This window comes from Triturus cristatus, chromosome 8, assembly GCF_964204655.1.
Source record: "Triturus cristatus chromosome 8, aTriCri1.1, whole genome shotgun sequence".
NCBI classification, from domain to species: Eukaryota; Metazoa; Chordata; class Amphibia; order Caudata; family Salamandridae; genus Triturus; species Triturus cristatus.
Window position 1 is genome coordinate 1,620,552,803 of NC_140591.1, and position 16,429 is coordinate 1,620,569,231.

Genomic DNA, 16,429 nt, shown 5'->3' on the forward strand with positions numbered 1-16,429 from the left:
CATTACTTGAATTCAACTCTAGAATGATTTTTTATCTCTATTTTGCTCTTTGTCACTCTTTTTTCCCTTTTTCATTCAAAGCATTACTTTGAAAATCTTCACAATACCATGTTTTTTTGTTTTTCAATTTAAGATGACCCATTCTAATGTTCACAGAACAACACTTTTCTTTTTAAAATGTATTAAACATTTGCGTGATGAAAATTATTTTTACATGTAAGGACCAATAATAAGGTGCTGCTGAGATTTGAACTCAGGATTTCCTGTTTACGAGACAGGCGCTTTAACCACTTAGCCACAGCACCTTTTTTAGTGATACAGAAGGGATCAATAATTTAGTATTGGTGATCAAATTCTGTGCCTGTGTTAAAGTGTCTTAATATGTATTCTAATGTTAAACAAGCAAGGATTCCTAATCTGTAAACAAGAATAGCTATGTTGTATTACAAAAGAACACATTTTAAACTCAATCCCATATTTTGAATAGTTCATAAATAAGTGTTTTACATATATTCATCAATATTGCTCAAATCTAGGGTTATATTTCATCTGCCTCTTGCTCATTGAAATACCTTTTTGATTTTTGCCATCAAAGTATTGTTCCTATAATATTGAAAACACTTTCAGTTTTTATTAGGTTTAAGATGATCTGTTCAACCGAAAGATAAATCAGACTTTTCTAATTTAATTGAATCGCAGGACGAATTAATGAAAATAGTTTTTTATTTAAGAATGAGGAAAGCAAGGCACTGCTGAGATTTGAACTCAGGATCTCCTGTTTACTAGACAGGCGCTTTAACCAGCTAAGCCACAGCACCCTCTTGAAAATGGTTTAAGGAACAGTTTGCCATATGGTGTTTAAGAGAATCCTGAGTTTTTTACTTTCATAATTATTTCTCAGTTCAGAAAACGCTCTACTCAACTACTTTAGACGAGGATACTGATCCTATTGATAAACACCTCATTGATATATTGCTTATCCTTTTCATAAATGTTTTAATTATGCCTTCTTTAAGAATGCATTACTTGATTTCAACTCTAGAATGTTTTTTTATCTCTATTTTGCTCTTTGTCACTCTTTTTTCCCTTTTTCATTCAAAGCATTACTTTGAAAATCTTCACAATACCACGTTTTTTTGTTTTTCAATTTAAGATGACCCATTCTAATGTTCACAGAACAACACTTTTCTTTTTAAAATGTATTAATCATTTGTGTGATGAAAATTATTTTTACATGTAAGGACCAATAATAAGGTGCTGCTGAGATTTGAACTCAGGATTTCCTGTTTACGAGACAGGCGCTTTAACCTCTTAGCCACAGCACCTACTTTAGCGATATAGAAGGGATCATTAATTTAGTATTGGTGATCAAATTCTGTGCCTGTGTTAAAGTGTCTTAATATGTATTCTAATGTTAAACAAGCAAGGATTTCTAATCTGTAAACAAGAATAGCTATGTTGTATTAAAAAAGAGCACATTTTAAACTCAATCCCATATTTTGAATAGTTCATAAATAAGTGTTTTACATATATTCATGAATATTGCTCAAATCTAGGGTTATATTTCATATGCCTCTTGCTCATTGAAATACCTTTTTGATTTTGCAATCACAGTATTGTTACTATAATATTGAAAACACTTTCAGTTTTTATTAGGTTTAAGATGATCTGTTCAACCGAAAGATAAATCAGACTTTTCTAATTTAATTGAATCGCAGGACGAATTAATGAAAATAGTTTTTTATTTAAGAATGAGGAAAGCAAGGCACTGCTGAGATTTGAACTCAGGATCTCCTGTTTACTAGACAGGCGCTTTAACCAGCTAAGCCACAGCACCCTCTTGAAAATGCTTTAAGGAACAGTTTGCCATATGGTGTTCAAGAGACTCCTGAGTTTTTCACTTTCATAATCATTTCTCAGTTCAGAAAACGCTCTACTCAACTACTTTAGACGAGGATACTGATCCTATTGATAAACACCTCATTGATATATTGCTTATCCTGTTCATAAATGTTTTAATTATGCCTTCTTTAAGAATGCATTACTTGATTTCAACTCTAGAATGATTTTTTATCTCTATTTTGCTCTTTGTCACTCTTTTTTCCATTTTTCATTCAAAGCATTACTTTGAAAATCTTCACAATACCACGTTTTTTAGTTTTTCAATTTAAGATGACCCATTCTAATGTTCACAGAACAACTCTTTTCTTTTTAAAATGTATTAAACATTTGCGTGATGAAAGTTATTTTTACATGTAAGGACCAATGATAAGGTGCTGCTGAGATTTGAACTCAGGATTTCCTGTTTACGAGACAGGCGCTTTAACCACTTAGCCACAGAACCTTTTTTAGTGATACAGAAGGGATCATTAATTTAGTATTGGTGATCAAATTCTGTGCCTTTTTTAAAGTGTCTTAATATGTATTCTAATGTTAAACAAGCAAGGATTCCTAATCTATAAACAAGAATAGCTATGTTGTATTAAAAAAGAACACATTTTAAACTCAATCCCATATTTTGAATAGTTCATAAATAAGTGTTTTACATATATTCATCAATATTGCTCAAATCTAGGGTTATATTTCATCTGCCTCTTGCTCATTGAAATACCTTTTTGATTTTGCAATCACAGTATTGTTACTATAATATTGAAAACACTTTCAGTTTTTATTAGGTTTAAGATGATCTGTTCAACCGAAAGATAAATCAGAATTTTCTAATTTAATTGAATCGCAGGACGAATTAATGAAAATAGTTTTTTATTTAAGAATGAGGAAGGCAAGGCACTGCTGAGATTTGAACTCAGGATCTCCTGTTTACTAGACAGGCGCTTTAACCAGCTAAGCCACAGCACCCTCTTGAAAATGCTTTAAGGAACAGTTTGCCATATGGTGTTGAAGAGAATCCTGAGTTTTTCACTTTCATAATCATTTCTCAGTTCAGAAAACGCTCTACTCAACTACTTTAGACGAGGATACTGATCCTATTCATACACACCTCATTGATATATTGCTTATCTTGTTCATAAATGTTTTAATCATGCCTTCTTTAAGAATGCATTACTTGAATTCAACTCTAGAATTATTTGTTATCTCTATTTTGCTCTTTGTCACTCTTTTTTCCCTTTTTCATTCAAAGCATTACTTTGAAAATCTTCACAATACCATGTTTTTTTGTTTTTCAATTTAAGATGACCCATTCTAATGTTCACAGAACAACACTTTTCTTTTTAAAATGTATTAAACATTTGCGTGATGAAAATATTTTTACATGTAAGGACCAATAATAAGGTGCTGCTGAGATTTGAACTCAGGATTTCCTGTTTACGAGACAGGCGCTTTAACCACTTAGCCACAGCACCTACTTTAGTGATACAGAAGGGATCATTAATTTAGTATTGGTGATCAAATTCTGTGCCTGTGTTAAAGTGTCTTAATATGTATTCTAATGTTAAACAAGCAAGGATTCCTAATCTGTAAACAAGAATAGCTATGTTGTATTAAAAAAGAACACATTTTAAACTCAATCCCATATTTTGAATAGTTTATAAATAAGTGTTTTACATATATTCATCAATATTGCTCAAATCTAGGGTCATATTTCATCTGCCTCTTGCTCATTGAAATACCTTTTTAATTTTGCAATCACAGTATTGTTACTATAATATTGAAAACACTTTCAGTTTTTATTAGGTTTAAGATGATCTGTTCAACCGAAAGATAAATCAGACTTTTCTAATTTAATTGAATCGCAGGACGACTTAATGAAAATAATGTTTTATTTAAGAATGAGGAAAGCAAGGCACTGCTGAGATTTGAACTCAGGATCTCCTGTTTACTAGACAGGTGTTTAACCAGCTAAGCCACAGCACCCTCTTGAAAATGCATTAAGGATCAGTTTGCCATATGGTGTTCAAGAGAAACCTGAGTTTTTCACTTTCATAATCATTTCTCAGTTCAGAAAACGCACTACTCAAATAGTTTAGACGAGGATACTGATCCTATTCATAAACACCTAATTGATATATTGCTTATCCTGTTCATAAATGTTTTAATTATGCCTTCTTTAAGAATGCATTACTTGAATTCAACTCTAGAATGATTTTTTATCTCTATTTTGCTCTTTGTCACTCTTTTTTCCCTTTTCCATTCAAAGCATTACTTTGAAAATCTTCACAATACCATGTTTTTTTGTTTTTCAATTTAAGATGACCCATTCTAATGTTCACAGAACAACACTTTTCTTTTTAAAATGTATTAAACATTTGCGTGATGAAAATTATTTTTACATGTAAGGACCAATAATAAGGTGCTGCTGAGATTTGAACTCAGGATTTCCTGTTTACGAGACAGGCGCTTTAACCACTTAGCCACAGCACCTACTTTAGTGATATAGAAGGGATCATTAATTTAGGATTGGTGATCAAATTCTGTGCCTGTGTTAAAGTGTCTTAATATGTATTCTAATGTTAAACAAGCAAGGATTCCTAATCTGTAAACAAGAATAGCTATGTTGTATTACAAAATAACACATTTTAAACTCAATCCCATATTTTGAATAGTTCATAAATAAGTGTTTTACATATATTCATCAATATTGCTCAAATCTAGGGTTATATTTCATCTGCCTCTTGCTCATTGAAATACCTTTTTGATTTTGCAATCACAGTATTGTTACTATAATATTGAAAACACTTTCAGTTTTTATTAGGTTTAAGATGATCTGTTCAACCGAAAGATAAATCAGACTTTTCTAATTTAATTGAATCGCAGGACGACTTAATGAAAATAATTTTTTATTTAAGAATGAGGAAAGCAAGGCACTGCTGAGATTTGAACTCTGGATCTCCTGTTTACTAGACAGGCGCTTTAACCAGCTAAGCCACAGCACCCTCTTGAAAATGCTCTAAGGAACAGTTTGCCATATGGTGTTCAAGAGAATCCTGAGTTTTTCACTTTCATAATCATTTCTCAGTTCAGAAAACGCTCTACTCAACTACTTTAGACGAGGATACTGATACTATTCATAAACACCTCATTGATATATTGCTTATCCTGTTCATAAATGTTTTAATTATGCCTTCTTTAAGAATGCATTACTTGATTTCAACTCTAGAATGATTTTTTATCTCTATTTTGCTCTTTGTCACTCTTTTTTCCCTTTTTCATTCAAAGCATTACTTTGAAAATCTTCACAATACCACGTTTTTTAGTTTTTCAATTTAAGATGACCCATTCTAATGTTCACAGAACAACTCTTTTCTTTTTAAAATGTATTAAACATTTGCGTGATGAAAATTATTTTTACATGTAAGGACCAATGATAAGGTGCTGCTGAGAATTGAACTCAGGATTTCCTGTTTACGAGACAGGCGCTTTAACCACTTAGCCACAGAACCTTTTTTAGTGATACAGAAGGGATCATTAATTTAGTATTGGTGATCAAATTCTGTGCCTTTGTTAAAGTGTCTTAATATGTATTCTAATGTTAAACAAGCAAGGATTCCTAATCTGTAAACAAGAATAGCTATGTTGTATTAAAAAAGAACACATTTTAAACTCAATCCTATATTTTGAATAGTTTATAAATAAGTGTTTTACATATATTCATCAATATTGCTCAAATCTAGGGTCATATTTCATCTGCCTCTTGCTCATTGAAATACCTTTTTAATTTTGCAATCACAGTATTGTTACTATAATATTGAAAACACTTTCAGTTTTTATTAGGTTTATAATGATCTGTTCAACCGAAAGATAAATCAGACTTTTCTAATTTAATTGAATCGCAGGACGACTTAATGAAAATAATGTTTTATTTAAGAATGAGGAAATCAAGGCACTGCTGAGATTTGAACTCAGGATCTCCTGTTTACTAGACAGGCGCTTTAACCAGCTAAGCCACAGCACCCTCTTGAAAATGCGTTAAGGAACAGTTTGCCATATGGTGTTCAAGAGAAACCTGAGTTTTTCACTTTCATAATCATTTCTCAGTTCAGAAAACGCACTACTCAAATAGTTTAGACGAGGATACTGATCCTATTCATAAACACCTCATTGATATATTGCTTATCCTGTTCATAAATGTTTTAATTATGCCTTCTTTAAGAATGCATTACTTGATTTCAACTCTAGAATGATTTGTTATCTCTATTTTGCTCTTTGTCACTCTTTTTTCCCTTTTTCATTCAAAGCATTACTTTGAAAATCTTCACAATACCAGGTTTTTTTGTTTTTCAATTTAAGATGACCCATTCGAATGTTCACAGAACAACACTTTTCTTTTTAAAATGTATTAAACATTTGCGTGATGAAAATTATTTTTACATGTAAGGACCAATAATAAAGTGTTGCTGAGATTTGAACTCAGGATTTCCTGTTTACGAGACAGGCGCTTTAACCACTTAGCCACAGCACCTACTTTAGCGATATAGAAGGGATCATTAATTTAGTATTGGTGATCAAATTCTGTGCATGTGTTAAAGTGTCTTAATATGTATTCTAATGTTAAACAAGCAAGGATTCCTAATCTGTAAACAAGAATAGCTATGTTGTATTAAAAAAGAACACATTTTAAACTCAATCCCATATTTTGAATAGTTCATAAATAAGTGTTTTACATATATTCATCAATATTGCTCAAATCTAGGGTTATATTTCATCTGCCTCTTGCTCATTGAAATACCTTTTTGATTTTGCAATCACAGTATTGTTACTATAATATTGAAAACACTTTCTGTTTTTTTTAGGTTTATGATGATCTGTTCAACCGAAAGATAAATCAGACTTTTCTAACTTAATTGAATCGCAGGACGAATTAATGAAAATAGTTTTTTATTTAAGAATGAGGAAAGCAAGGCACTGCTGAGATTTGAACTCAGGATCTCCTGTTTACTAGACAGGTGCTTTAACCAGCTAAGCCACAGCACCCTCTTGAAAATGTGTTAAGGAACAGTTTGCCATATGGTGTTCAAGAGAAACCTGAGTTTTTCACTTTCATAATCATTTCTCAGTTCAGAAAACGCACTACTCAAATAGTTTAGACGAGGATACTGATCCTATTCCTAAACACCTCATTGATATATTGCTTATCCTGTTCATAAATGTTTTAATTATGCCTTCTTTAAGAATGCATTACTTGAATTCAACTCTAGAATGATTTTTTATCTCTATTTTGCTCTTTGTCACTCTTTTTTCCCTTTTTCATTCAAAGCATTACTTTGAAAATCTTCACAATACCAGGTTTTTTTGTTTTTCAATTTAAGATGACCCATTCAAATGTTCACAGAACAAAACTTTTCTTTTTAAAATGTATTAAACATTTGCGTGATGAAAATTATTTTTACATGTAAGGACCAATAATAAGGTGCTGCTGAGATTTGAACTCAGGATTTCCTGTTTACGAGACAGGCGCTTTAACCACTTAGCCACAGCACCTATTTTAGTGATACAGAAGGGATCATTAATTTAGTATTGGTGATCAAATTCTGTGCCTGTGTTAAAGTATCTTAATATGTATTCTAATGTTAAACAAGCAAGGATTCCTAATCTGTAAACAAGAATAGCTATGTTGTATTACAAAAGAACACATTTTAAACTCAATCCCATATTTTGAATAGTTCATACATAAGTGTTTTACATATATTCATCAATATTGCTCAAATCTAGGGTTATATTTCATCTGCCTCTTGCTCATTGAAATACCTTTTTGATTTTGCGATCACAGTATTGTTACTATAATATTGAAAACACTTTCAGTTTTTATTAGGTTTAAGATGATCTGTTCAACCGAAAGATAAATCAGACTTTTCTAATTTAATTGAATCGCAGGACGACTTAATGAAAATAATTTTTTATTTAAGAATGAGGAAAGCAAGGTACTGCTGAGATTTGAACTCAGGATCTCCTGTTTACTAGACAGGCGCTTTAACCAGCTAAGCCACAGCACCCTCTTGAAAATGCTTTAAGGAACAGTTTGCCATATGGTGTTCAAGAGAATCCTGAGTTTTTCACTTTCATAATCATTTCTCAGTTCAGAAAACGCTCTACTCAACTACTTTAGACGAGGATACTGATACTATTCATAAACACCTCATTGATATATTGCTTATCTTGTTCATAAATGTTTTAATCATGCCTTCTTTAAGAATGCATTACTTGAATTCAACTCTAGAATTATTTTTTATCTCTATTTTGCTCTTTGTCACCCCTTTTTCCTTTTTTCATTCAAAGCATTACTTTGAAAATCTTCACAATACCATGTTTTTTTGTTTTTCAATTTAAGATGACCCATTCTAATGTTCACAGAACAACACTTTTCTTTTTAAAATGTATTAAACATTTGCGTGATGAAAATTATTTTTACATGTAAGGACCAATAATCAGGTGCTGCTGAGATTTGAACTCAGGATTTCCTGTTTACGAGACAGGCGCTTTAACCACTTAGCCACAGCACCTACTTTAGTGATATAGAAGGGATCATTAATTTAGGATTGGTGATCAAATTCTGTGCCTGTGTTAAAGTGTCTTAATATGTATTCTAATTTTAAACAAGCAAGGATTCCTAATCTATAAACAAGAATAGCTATGTTGTATTAAAAAAGAACACATTTTAAACTCAATCCCATATTTTGAATAGTTCATAAATAAGTGTTTTACATATATTCATCAATATTGCTCAAATCTAGGGTTATATTTCATCTGCCTCTTGCTCATTGAAATACCTTTTTGATTTTGCAATCACAGTATTGTTACTATAATATTGAAAACACTTTCAGTTTTTATTAGGTTTAAGATGATCTGTTCAACCGAAAGATAAATCAGAATTTTCTAATTTAATTGAATCGCAGGACGAATTAATGAAAATGGTTTTTTTATTTAAGAATGAGGAAAGCAAGGCACTGCTGAGATTTGAACTCAGGATCTCCTGTTTACTAGACAGGCGCTTTAACCAGCTAAGCCACAGCACCCTCTTGAAAATGCTTTAAGGAACAGTTTGCCATATGGTGTTGAAGAGAATCCTGAGTTTTTCACTTTCATAATCATTTCTCAGTTCAGAAAACGCTCTACTCAACTACTTTAGACGAGGATACTGATCCTATTCATACACACCTCATTGACATATTGCTTATCTTGTTCATAAATGTTTTAATCATGCCTTCTTTAAGAATGCATTACTTGAATTCAACTCTAGAATTATTTGTTATCTCTATTTTGCTCTTTGTCACTCTTTTTTCCCTTTTTCATTCAAAGCATTACTTTGAAAATCTTCACAATACCATGTTTTTTTGTTTTTCAATTTAAGATGACCCATTCTAATGTTCACAGAACAACACTTTTCTTTTTAAAATGTATTAAACATTTGCGTGATGAAAATATTTTTACATGTAAGGACCAATAATAAGGTGCTGCTGAGATTTGAACTCAGGATTTCCTGTTTACGAGACAGGCGCTTTAACCACTTAGCCACAGCACCTACTTTAGTGATACAGAAGGGATCATTAATTTAGTATTGGTGATCAAATTCTGTGCCTGTGTTAAAGTGTCTTAATATGTATTCTAATGTTAAACAAGCAAGGATTCCTAATCTGTAAACAAGAATAGCTATGTTGTATTAAAAAAGAACACATTTTAAACTCAATCCCATATTTTGAATAATTTATAAATAAGTGTTTTACATATATTCATCAATATTGCTCAAATCTAGGGTCATATTTCATCTGCCTCTTGCTCATTGAAATACCTTTTTAATTTTGCAATCACAGTATTGTTACTATAATATTGAAAACACTTTCAGTTTTTATTAGGTTTAAGATGATCTGTTCAACCGAAAGATAAATCAGACTTTTCTAATTTAATTGAATCGCAGGACGACTTAATGAAAATAATGTTTTATTTAAGAATGAGGAAAGCAAGGCACTGCTGAGATTTGAACTCAGGATCTCCTGTTTACTAGACAGGTGTTTAACCAGCTAAGCCACAGCACCCTCTTGAAAATGCATTAAGGATCAGTTTGCCATATGGTGTTCAAGAGAAACCTGAGTTTTTCACTTTCATAATCATTTCTCAGTTCAGAAAACGCACTACTCAAATAGTTTAGACGAGGATACTGATCCTATTCATAAACACCTCATTGATATATTGCTTATCCTGTTCATAAATGTTTTAATTATGCCTTCTTTAAGAATGCATTACTTGAATTCAACTCTAGAATGATTTTTTATCTCTATTTTGCTCTTTGTCACTCTTTTTTCCCTTTTCCATTCAAAGCATTACTTTGAAAATCTTCACAATACCATGTTTTTTTGTTTTTCAATTTAAGATGACCCATTCTAATGTTCACAGAACAACACTTTTCTTTTTAAAATGTATTAAACATTTGCGTGATGAAAATTATTTTTACATGTAAGGACCAATAATAAGGTGCTGCTGAGATTTGAACTCAGGATTTCCTGTTTACGAGACAGGCGCTTTAACCACTTAGCCACAGCACCTACTTTAGTGATATAGAAGGGATCATTAATTTAGGATTGGTGATCAAATTCTGTGCCTGTGTTAAAGTGTCTTAATATGTATTCTAATGTTAAACAAGCAAGGATTCCTAATCTGTAAACAAGAATAGCTATGTTGTATTACAAAATAACACATTTTAAACTCAATCCCATATTTTGAATAGTTCATAAATAAGTGTTTTACATATATTCATCAATATTGCTCAAATCTAGAGTTATATTTCATCTGCCTCTTGCTCATTGAAATACCTTTTTGATTTTGCAATCACAGTATTGTTACTATAATATTGAAAACACTTTCAGTTTTTATTAGGTTTAAGATGATCTGTTCAACCGAAAGATAAATCAGACTTTTCTAATTTAATTGAATCGCAGGACGACTTAATGAAAATAATTTTTTATTTAAGAATGAGGAAAGCAAGGCACTGCTGAGATTTGAACTCAGGATCTCCTGTTTACTAGACAGGCGCTTTAACCAGCTAAGCCACAGCACCCTCTTGAAAATGCTTTAAGGAACAGTTTGCCATATGGTGTTCAAGAGAATCCTGAGTTTTTCACTTTCATAATCATTTCTCAGTTCAGAAAACGCTCTACTCAACTACTTTAGACGAGGATACTGATACTATTCATAAACACCTCATTGATATATTGCTTATCTTGTTCATAAATGTTTTAATCATGCCTTCTTTAAGAATGCATTACTTGAATTCAACTCTAGAATTATTTTTTATCTCTATTTTGCTCTTTGTCACTCTTTTTTCCCTTTTTCATTCAAAGCATTACTTTGAAAATCTTCACAATACCATGTTTTTTTGTTTTTCAATTTAAGATGACCCATTCTAATGTTCACAGAACAACACTTTTCTTTTTAAAATGTATTAAACATTTGCGTGATGAAAATTATTTTTACATGTAAGGACCAATAATAAGGTGTTGCTGAGATTTGAACTCAGGATTTCCTGTTTACGAGACAGGTGCTTTAACCACTTAGCCACAGCACCTACTTTAGTGATATAGAAGGGATCATTAATTTAGGATTGGTGATCAAATTCTGTGCCTGTGTTAAAGTGTCTTAATATGTATTCTAATGTTAAACAAGCAAGGATTCCTAATCTATAAACAAGAATAGCTATGTTGTATTAAAAAAGAACACATTTTAAACTGAATCCCATATTTTGAATAGTTCATAAATAAGTGTTTTACATATATTCATCAATACTGCTCAAATCTAGGGTTATATTTCATCTGCCTCTTGCTCATTGAAATACCTTTTTGATTTTGCAATCACAGTATTGTTACTATAATATTGAAAACACTTTCAGTTTTTATTAGGTTTAAGATGATCTGTTCAACCGAAAGATAAATCAGACTTTTCTAATTTAATTGAATCGCAGGACGAATTAATGAAAATAGTTTTTTATTTAAGAATGAGGAAAGCAAGGCACTGCTGAGATTTGAACTCAGGATCTCCTGTTTACTAGACAGGCACTTTAACCAGCTAAGCCACAGCACCCTCTTGAAAATGCTTTAAGGAACAGTTTGCCATATGGTGTTCAAGAGAATCCTGAGTTTTTCACTTTCATAATCATTTCTCAGTTCAGAAAACCGCTCTACTCAACTACTTTAGACGAGGATACTGATCCTATTGATAAACACCTCATTGATATATTGCTTATCCTGTTCATAAATGTTTTAATTATGCCTTCTTTAAGAATGCATTACATGATTTCAACTCTAGAATGATTTTTTATCTCTATTTTGCTCTTTGTCACTCTTTTTTCCCTTTTCATTCAAAGCATTACTTTGAAAATCTTCACAATACCACGTTTTTTTGTATTTCAATTTAAGATGACCCATTCTAATGTTCACAGAACAACACTTTTCTTTTTAAAATGTATTAAACATTTGCGTGATGAAAATTATTTTTACATGTAAGGACCAATGATAAGGTGCTGCTGAGATTTGAACTCAGGATTTCCTGTTTACGAGACAGGCGCTTTAACCACTTAGCCACAGAACCTTTTTTAGTGATACAGAAGGGATCATTAATTTAGTATTGGTGATCAAATTCTGTGCCTTTGTTAAAGTGTCTTAATATGTATTCTAATGTTAAACAAGCAAGGATTCCTAATCTGTAAACAAGAATAGCTATGTTGTATTAAAAAAGAACACATTTTAAACTCAATCCCATATTTTGAATAGTTTATAAATAAGTGTTTTACATATATTCATCAATATTGCTCAAATCTAGGGTCATATTTCATCTGCCTCTTGCTCATTGAAATACCTTTTTAATTTTGCAATCACAGTATTGTTACTATAATATTGAAAACACTTTCAGTTTTTATTAGGTTTATAATGATCTGTTCAACCGAAAGATAAATCAGACTTTTCTAATTTAATTGAATCGCAGGACGACTTAATGAAAATAATGTTTTATTTAAGAATGAGGAAATCAAGGCACTGCTGAGATTTGAACTCAGGATCTCCTGTTTACTAGACAGGCGCTTTAACCAGCTAAGCCACAGCACCCTCTTGAAAATGCGTTAAGGAACAGTTTGCCATATGGTGTTCAAGAGAAACCTGAGTTTTTCACTTTCATAATCATTTCTCAGTTCAGAAAACGCACTACTCAAATAGTTTAGACGAGGATACTGATCCTATTCCTAAACACCTCATTGATATATTGCTTATCCTGTTCATAAATGTTTTAATTATGCCTTCTTTAAGAATGCATTACTTGAATTCAACTCTAGAATGATTTTTTATCTCTATTTTGCTCTTTGTCACTCTTTTTTCCCTTTTTCATTCAAAGCATTACTTTGAAAATCTTCACAATACCAGGTTTTTTTGTTTTTCAATTTAAGATGACCCATTCAAATGTTCACAGAACAAAACTTTTCTTTTTAAAATGTATTAAACATTTACGTGATGAAAATTATTTTTACATGTAAGGACCAATAATAAGGTGCTGCTGAGATTTGAACTCAGGATTTCCTGTTTACGAGACAGGCGCTTTAACCACTTAGCCACAGCACCTATTTTAGTGATACAGAAGGGATCATTAATTTAGTATTGGTGATCAAATTCTGTGCCTGTGTTAAAGTATCTTAATATGTATTCTAATGTTAAACAAGCAAGGATTCCTAATCTGTAAACAAGAATAGCTATGTTGTATTACAAAAGAACACATTTTAAACTCAATCCCATATTTTGAATAGTTCATACATAAGTGTTTTACATATATTCATCAATATTGCTCAAATCTAGGGTTATATTTCATCTGCCTCTTGCTCATTGAAATACCTTTTTGATTTTGCAATCACAGTATTGTTACTATAATATTGAAAACACTTTCAGTTTTTATTAGGTTTAAGATGATCTGTTCAACCGAAAGATAAATCAGACTTTTCTAATTTAATTGAATCGCAGGACGACTTAATGAAAATAATTTTTTATTTAAGAATGAGGAAAGCAAGGTACTGCTGAGATTTGAACTCAGGATCTCCTGTTTACTAGACAGGCGCTTTAACCAGCTAAGCCACAGCACCCTCTTGAAAATGCTTTAAGGAACAGTTTGCCATATGGTGTTCAAGAGAATCCTGAGTTTTTCACTTTCATAATCATTTCTCAGTTCAGAAAACGCTCTACTCAACTACTTTAGACGAGGATACTGATACTATTCATAAACACCTCATTGATATATTGCTTATCTTGTTCATAAATGTTTTAATCATGCCTTCTTTAAGAATGCATTACTTGAATTCAACTCTAGAATTATTTTTTATCTCTATTTTGCTCTTTGTCACCCCTTTTTCCTTTTTTCATTCAAAGCATTACTTTGAAAATCTTCACAATACCATGTTTTTTTGTTTTTCAATTTAAGATGACCCATTCTAATGTTCACAGAACAACACTTTTCTTTTTAAAATGTATTAAACATTTGCGTGATGAAAATTATTTTTACATGTAAGGACCAATAATAAGGTGCTGCTGAGATTTGAACTCAGGATTTCCTGTTTACGAGACAGGCGCTTTAACCACTTAGCCACAGCACCTACTTTAGTGATATAGAAGGGATCATTAATTTAGGATTGGTGATCAAATTCTGTGCCTGTGTTAAAGTGTCTTAATATGTATTCTAATTTTAAACAAGCAAGGATTCCTAATCTATAAACAAGAATAGCTATGTTGTATTAAAAAAGAACACATTTTAAACTCAATCCCATATTTTGAATAGTTCATAAATAAGTGTTTTACATATATTCATCAATATTGCTCAAATCTAGGGTTATATTTCATCTGCCTCTTGCTCATTGAAATACCTTTTTGATTTTGCAATCACAGTATTGTTACTATAATATTGAAAACACTTTCAGTTTTTATTAGGTTTAAGATGATATGTTCAACCGAAAGATAAATCAGAATTTTCTAATTTAATTGAATCGCAGGACGAATTAATGAAAATGGTTTTTTTATTTAAGAATGAGGAAAGCAAGGCACTGCTGAGATTTGAACTCAGGATCTCCTGTTTACTAGACAGGCGCTTTAACCAGCTAAGCCACAGCACCCTCTTGAAAATGCTTTAAGGAACAGTTTGCCATATGGTGTTGAAGAGAATCCTGAGTTTTTCACTTTCATAATCATTTCTCAGTTCAGAAAACGCTCTACTCAACTACTTTAGACGAGGATACTGATCCTATTCATACACACCTCATTGATATATTGCTTATCTTGTTCATAAATGTTTTAATCATGCCTTCTTTAAGAATGCATTACTTGAATTCAACTCTAGAATTATTTGTTATCTCTATTTTGCTCTTTGTCACTCTTTTTTCCCTTTTTCATTCAAAGCATTACTTTGAAAATCTTCACAATACCATGTTTTTTTGTTTTTCAATTTAAGATGACCCATTCTAATGTTCACAGAACAACACTTTTCTTTTTAAAATGTATTAAACATTTGCGTGATGAAAATATTTTTACATGTAAGGACCAATAATAAGGTGCTGCTGAGATTTGAACTCAGGATTTCCTGTTTACGAGACAGGCGCTTTAACCACTTAGCCACAGCACCTACTTTAGTGATACAGAAGGGATCATTAATTTAGTATTGGTGATCAAATTCTGTGCCTGTGTTAAAGTGTCTTAATATGTATTCTAATGTTAAACAAGCAAGGATTCCTAATCTGTAAACAAGAATAGCTATGTTGTATTAAAAAAGAACACATTTTAAACTCAATCCCATATTTTGAATAATTTATAAATAAGTGTTTTACATATATTCATCAATATTGCTCAAATCTAGGGTCATATTTCATCTGCCTCTTGCTCATTGAAATACCTTTTTAATTTTGCAATCACAGTATTGTTACTATAATATTGAAAACACTTTCAGTTTTTATTAGGTTTAAGATGATCTGTTCAACCGAAAGATAAATCAGACTTTTCTAATTTAATTGAATCGCAGGACGACTTAATGAAAATAATGTTTTATTTAAGAATGAGGAAAGCAAGGCACTGCTGAGATTTGAACTCAGGATCTCCTGTTTACTAGACAGGTGTTTAACCAGCTAAGCCACAGCACCCTCTTGAAAATGCATTAAGGATCAGTTTGCCATATGGTGTTCAAGAGAAACCTGAGTTTTTCACTTTCATAATCATTTCTCAGTTCAGAAAACGCACTACTCAAATAGTTTAGACGAGGATACTGATCCTATTCATAAACACCTCATTGATATATTGCTTATCCTGTTCATAAATGTTTTAATTATGCCTTCTTTAAGAATGCATTACTTGAATTCAACTCTAGAATGATTTTTTATCTCTATTTTGCTCTTTGTCACTCTTTTTTCCCTTTTCCATTCAAAGCATTACTTTGAAAATCTTCACAATACCATGTTTTTTTGTTTTTCAAT

General features: G+C 31.4%; 27 non-coding genes across 27 annotated transcripts; all 27 read right to left on the minus strand.

Moving 5' to 3' along the window:
- Positions 1-232: 232 nt before the first annotated feature.
- On the minus strand, positions 233-305 carry TRNAT-CGU (transfer RNA threonine (anticodon CGU)). The gene has a single exon. It is a non-coding gene; the product is annotated as a tRNA-Thr (tRNA).
- A 439-nt stretch (positions 306-744) lies between these two features.
- On the minus strand, positions 745-818 carry TRNAT-AGU (transfer RNA threonine (anticodon AGU)). The gene has a single exon. It is a non-coding gene; the product is annotated as a tRNA-Thr (tRNA).
- Positions 819-1,252: 434 nt separating this feature from the next.
- On the minus strand, positions 1,253-1,325 carry TRNAT-CGU (transfer RNA threonine (anticodon CGU)). The gene has a single exon. It is a non-coding gene; the product is annotated as a tRNA-Thr (tRNA).
- Positions 1,326-1,763: 438 nt separating this feature from the next.
- TRNAT-AGU (transfer RNA threonine (anticodon AGU)) lies at positions 1,764-1,837 on the minus strand. The gene has a single exon. It is a non-coding gene; the product is annotated as a tRNA-Thr (tRNA).
- A 434-nt stretch (positions 1,838-2,271) lies between these two features.
- TRNAT-CGU (transfer RNA threonine (anticodon CGU)) lies at positions 2,272-2,344 on the minus strand. Its single transcript has one exon. It is a non-coding gene; the product is annotated as a tRNA-Thr (tRNA).
- A 438-nt stretch (positions 2,345-2,782) lies between these two features.
- TRNAT-AGU (transfer RNA threonine (anticodon AGU)) lies at positions 2,783-2,856 on the minus strand. The gene has a single exon. It is a non-coding gene; the product is annotated as a tRNA-Thr (tRNA).
- A 433-nt stretch (positions 2,857-3,289) lies between these two features.
- Positions 3,290-3,362, minus strand: TRNAT-CGU (transfer RNA threonine (anticodon CGU)). Its single transcript has one exon. It is a non-coding gene; the product is annotated as a tRNA-Thr (tRNA).
- Positions 3,363-4,307: 945 nt separating this feature from the next.
- Positions 4,308-4,380, minus strand: TRNAT-CGU (transfer RNA threonine (anticodon CGU)). The gene has a single exon. It is a non-coding gene; the product is annotated as a tRNA-Thr (tRNA).
- A 946-nt stretch (positions 4,381-5,326) lies between these two features.
- Positions 5,327-5,399, minus strand: TRNAT-CGU (transfer RNA threonine (anticodon CGU)). The gene has a single exon. It is a non-coding gene; the product is annotated as a tRNA-Thr (tRNA).
- A 438-nt stretch (positions 5,400-5,837) lies between these two features.
- On the minus strand, positions 5,838-5,911 carry TRNAT-AGU (transfer RNA threonine (anticodon AGU)). Its single transcript has one exon. It is a non-coding gene; the product is annotated as a tRNA-Thr (tRNA).
- Positions 5,912-6,856: 945 nt separating this feature from the next.
- Positions 6,857-6,930, minus strand: TRNAT-AGU (transfer RNA threonine (anticodon AGU)). Its single transcript has one exon. It is a non-coding gene; the product is annotated as a tRNA-Thr (tRNA).
- Positions 6,931-7,364: 434 nt separating this feature from the next.
- TRNAT-CGU (transfer RNA threonine (anticodon CGU)) lies at positions 7,365-7,437 on the minus strand. The gene has a single exon. It is a non-coding gene; the product is annotated as a tRNA-Thr (tRNA).
- Positions 7,438-7,875: 438 nt separating this feature from the next.
- On the minus strand, positions 7,876-7,949 carry TRNAT-AGU (transfer RNA threonine (anticodon AGU)). The gene has a single exon. It is a non-coding gene; the product is annotated as a tRNA-Thr (tRNA).
- Positions 7,950-8,383: 434 nt separating this feature from the next.
- Positions 8,384-8,456, minus strand: TRNAT-CGU (transfer RNA threonine (anticodon CGU)). The gene has a single exon. It is a non-coding gene; the product is annotated as a tRNA-Thr (tRNA).
- Positions 8,457-8,895: 439 nt separating this feature from the next.
- Positions 8,896-8,969, minus strand: TRNAT-AGU (transfer RNA threonine (anticodon AGU)). Its single transcript has one exon. It is a non-coding gene; the product is annotated as a tRNA-Thr (tRNA).
- Positions 8,970-9,402: 433 nt separating this feature from the next.
- On the minus strand, positions 9,403-9,475 carry TRNAT-CGU (transfer RNA threonine (anticodon CGU)). The gene has a single exon. It is a non-coding gene; the product is annotated as a tRNA-Thr (tRNA).
- Positions 9,476-10,420: 945 nt separating this feature from the next.
- TRNAT-CGU (transfer RNA threonine (anticodon CGU)) lies at positions 10,421-10,493 on the minus strand. Its single transcript has one exon. It is a non-coding gene; the product is annotated as a tRNA-Thr (tRNA).
- Positions 10,494-10,931: 438 nt separating this feature from the next.
- Positions 10,932-11,005, minus strand: TRNAT-AGU (transfer RNA threonine (anticodon AGU)). Its single transcript has one exon. It is a non-coding gene; the product is annotated as a tRNA-Thr (tRNA).
- A 434-nt stretch (positions 11,006-11,439) lies between these two features.
- TRNAT-CGU (transfer RNA threonine (anticodon CGU)) lies at positions 11,440-11,512 on the minus strand. The gene has a single exon. It is a non-coding gene; the product is annotated as a tRNA-Thr (tRNA).
- Positions 11,513-11,950: 438 nt separating this feature from the next.
- On the minus strand, positions 11,951-12,024 carry TRNAT-AGU (transfer RNA threonine (anticodon AGU)). The gene has a single exon. It is a non-coding gene; the product is annotated as a tRNA-Thr (tRNA).
- A 434-nt stretch (positions 12,025-12,458) lies between these two features.
- Positions 12,459-12,531, minus strand: TRNAT-CGU (transfer RNA threonine (anticodon CGU)). The gene has a single exon. It is a non-coding gene; the product is annotated as a tRNA-Thr (tRNA).
- A 438-nt stretch (positions 12,532-12,969) lies between these two features.
- On the minus strand, positions 12,970-13,043 carry TRNAT-AGU (transfer RNA threonine (anticodon AGU)). Its single transcript has one exon. It is a non-coding gene; the product is annotated as a tRNA-Thr (tRNA).
- Positions 13,044-13,477: 434 nt separating this feature from the next.
- On the minus strand, positions 13,478-13,550 carry TRNAT-CGU (transfer RNA threonine (anticodon CGU)). Its single transcript has one exon. It is a non-coding gene; the product is annotated as a tRNA-Thr (tRNA).
- Positions 13,551-13,988: 438 nt separating this feature from the next.
- Positions 13,989-14,062, minus strand: TRNAT-AGU (transfer RNA threonine (anticodon AGU)). Its single transcript has one exon. It is a non-coding gene; the product is annotated as a tRNA-Thr (tRNA).
- A 434-nt stretch (positions 14,063-14,496) lies between these two features.
- Positions 14,497-14,569, minus strand: TRNAT-CGU (transfer RNA threonine (anticodon CGU)). Its single transcript has one exon. It is a non-coding gene; the product is annotated as a tRNA-Thr (tRNA).
- Positions 14,570-15,008: 439 nt separating this feature from the next.
- Positions 15,009-15,082, minus strand: TRNAT-AGU (transfer RNA threonine (anticodon AGU)). The gene has a single exon. It is a non-coding gene; the product is annotated as a tRNA-Thr (tRNA).
- A 433-nt stretch (positions 15,083-15,515) lies between these two features.
- TRNAT-CGU (transfer RNA threonine (anticodon CGU)) lies at positions 15,516-15,588 on the minus strand. The gene has a single exon. It is a non-coding gene; the product is annotated as a tRNA-Thr (tRNA).
- Positions 15,589-16,429: the final 841 nt, after the last annotated feature.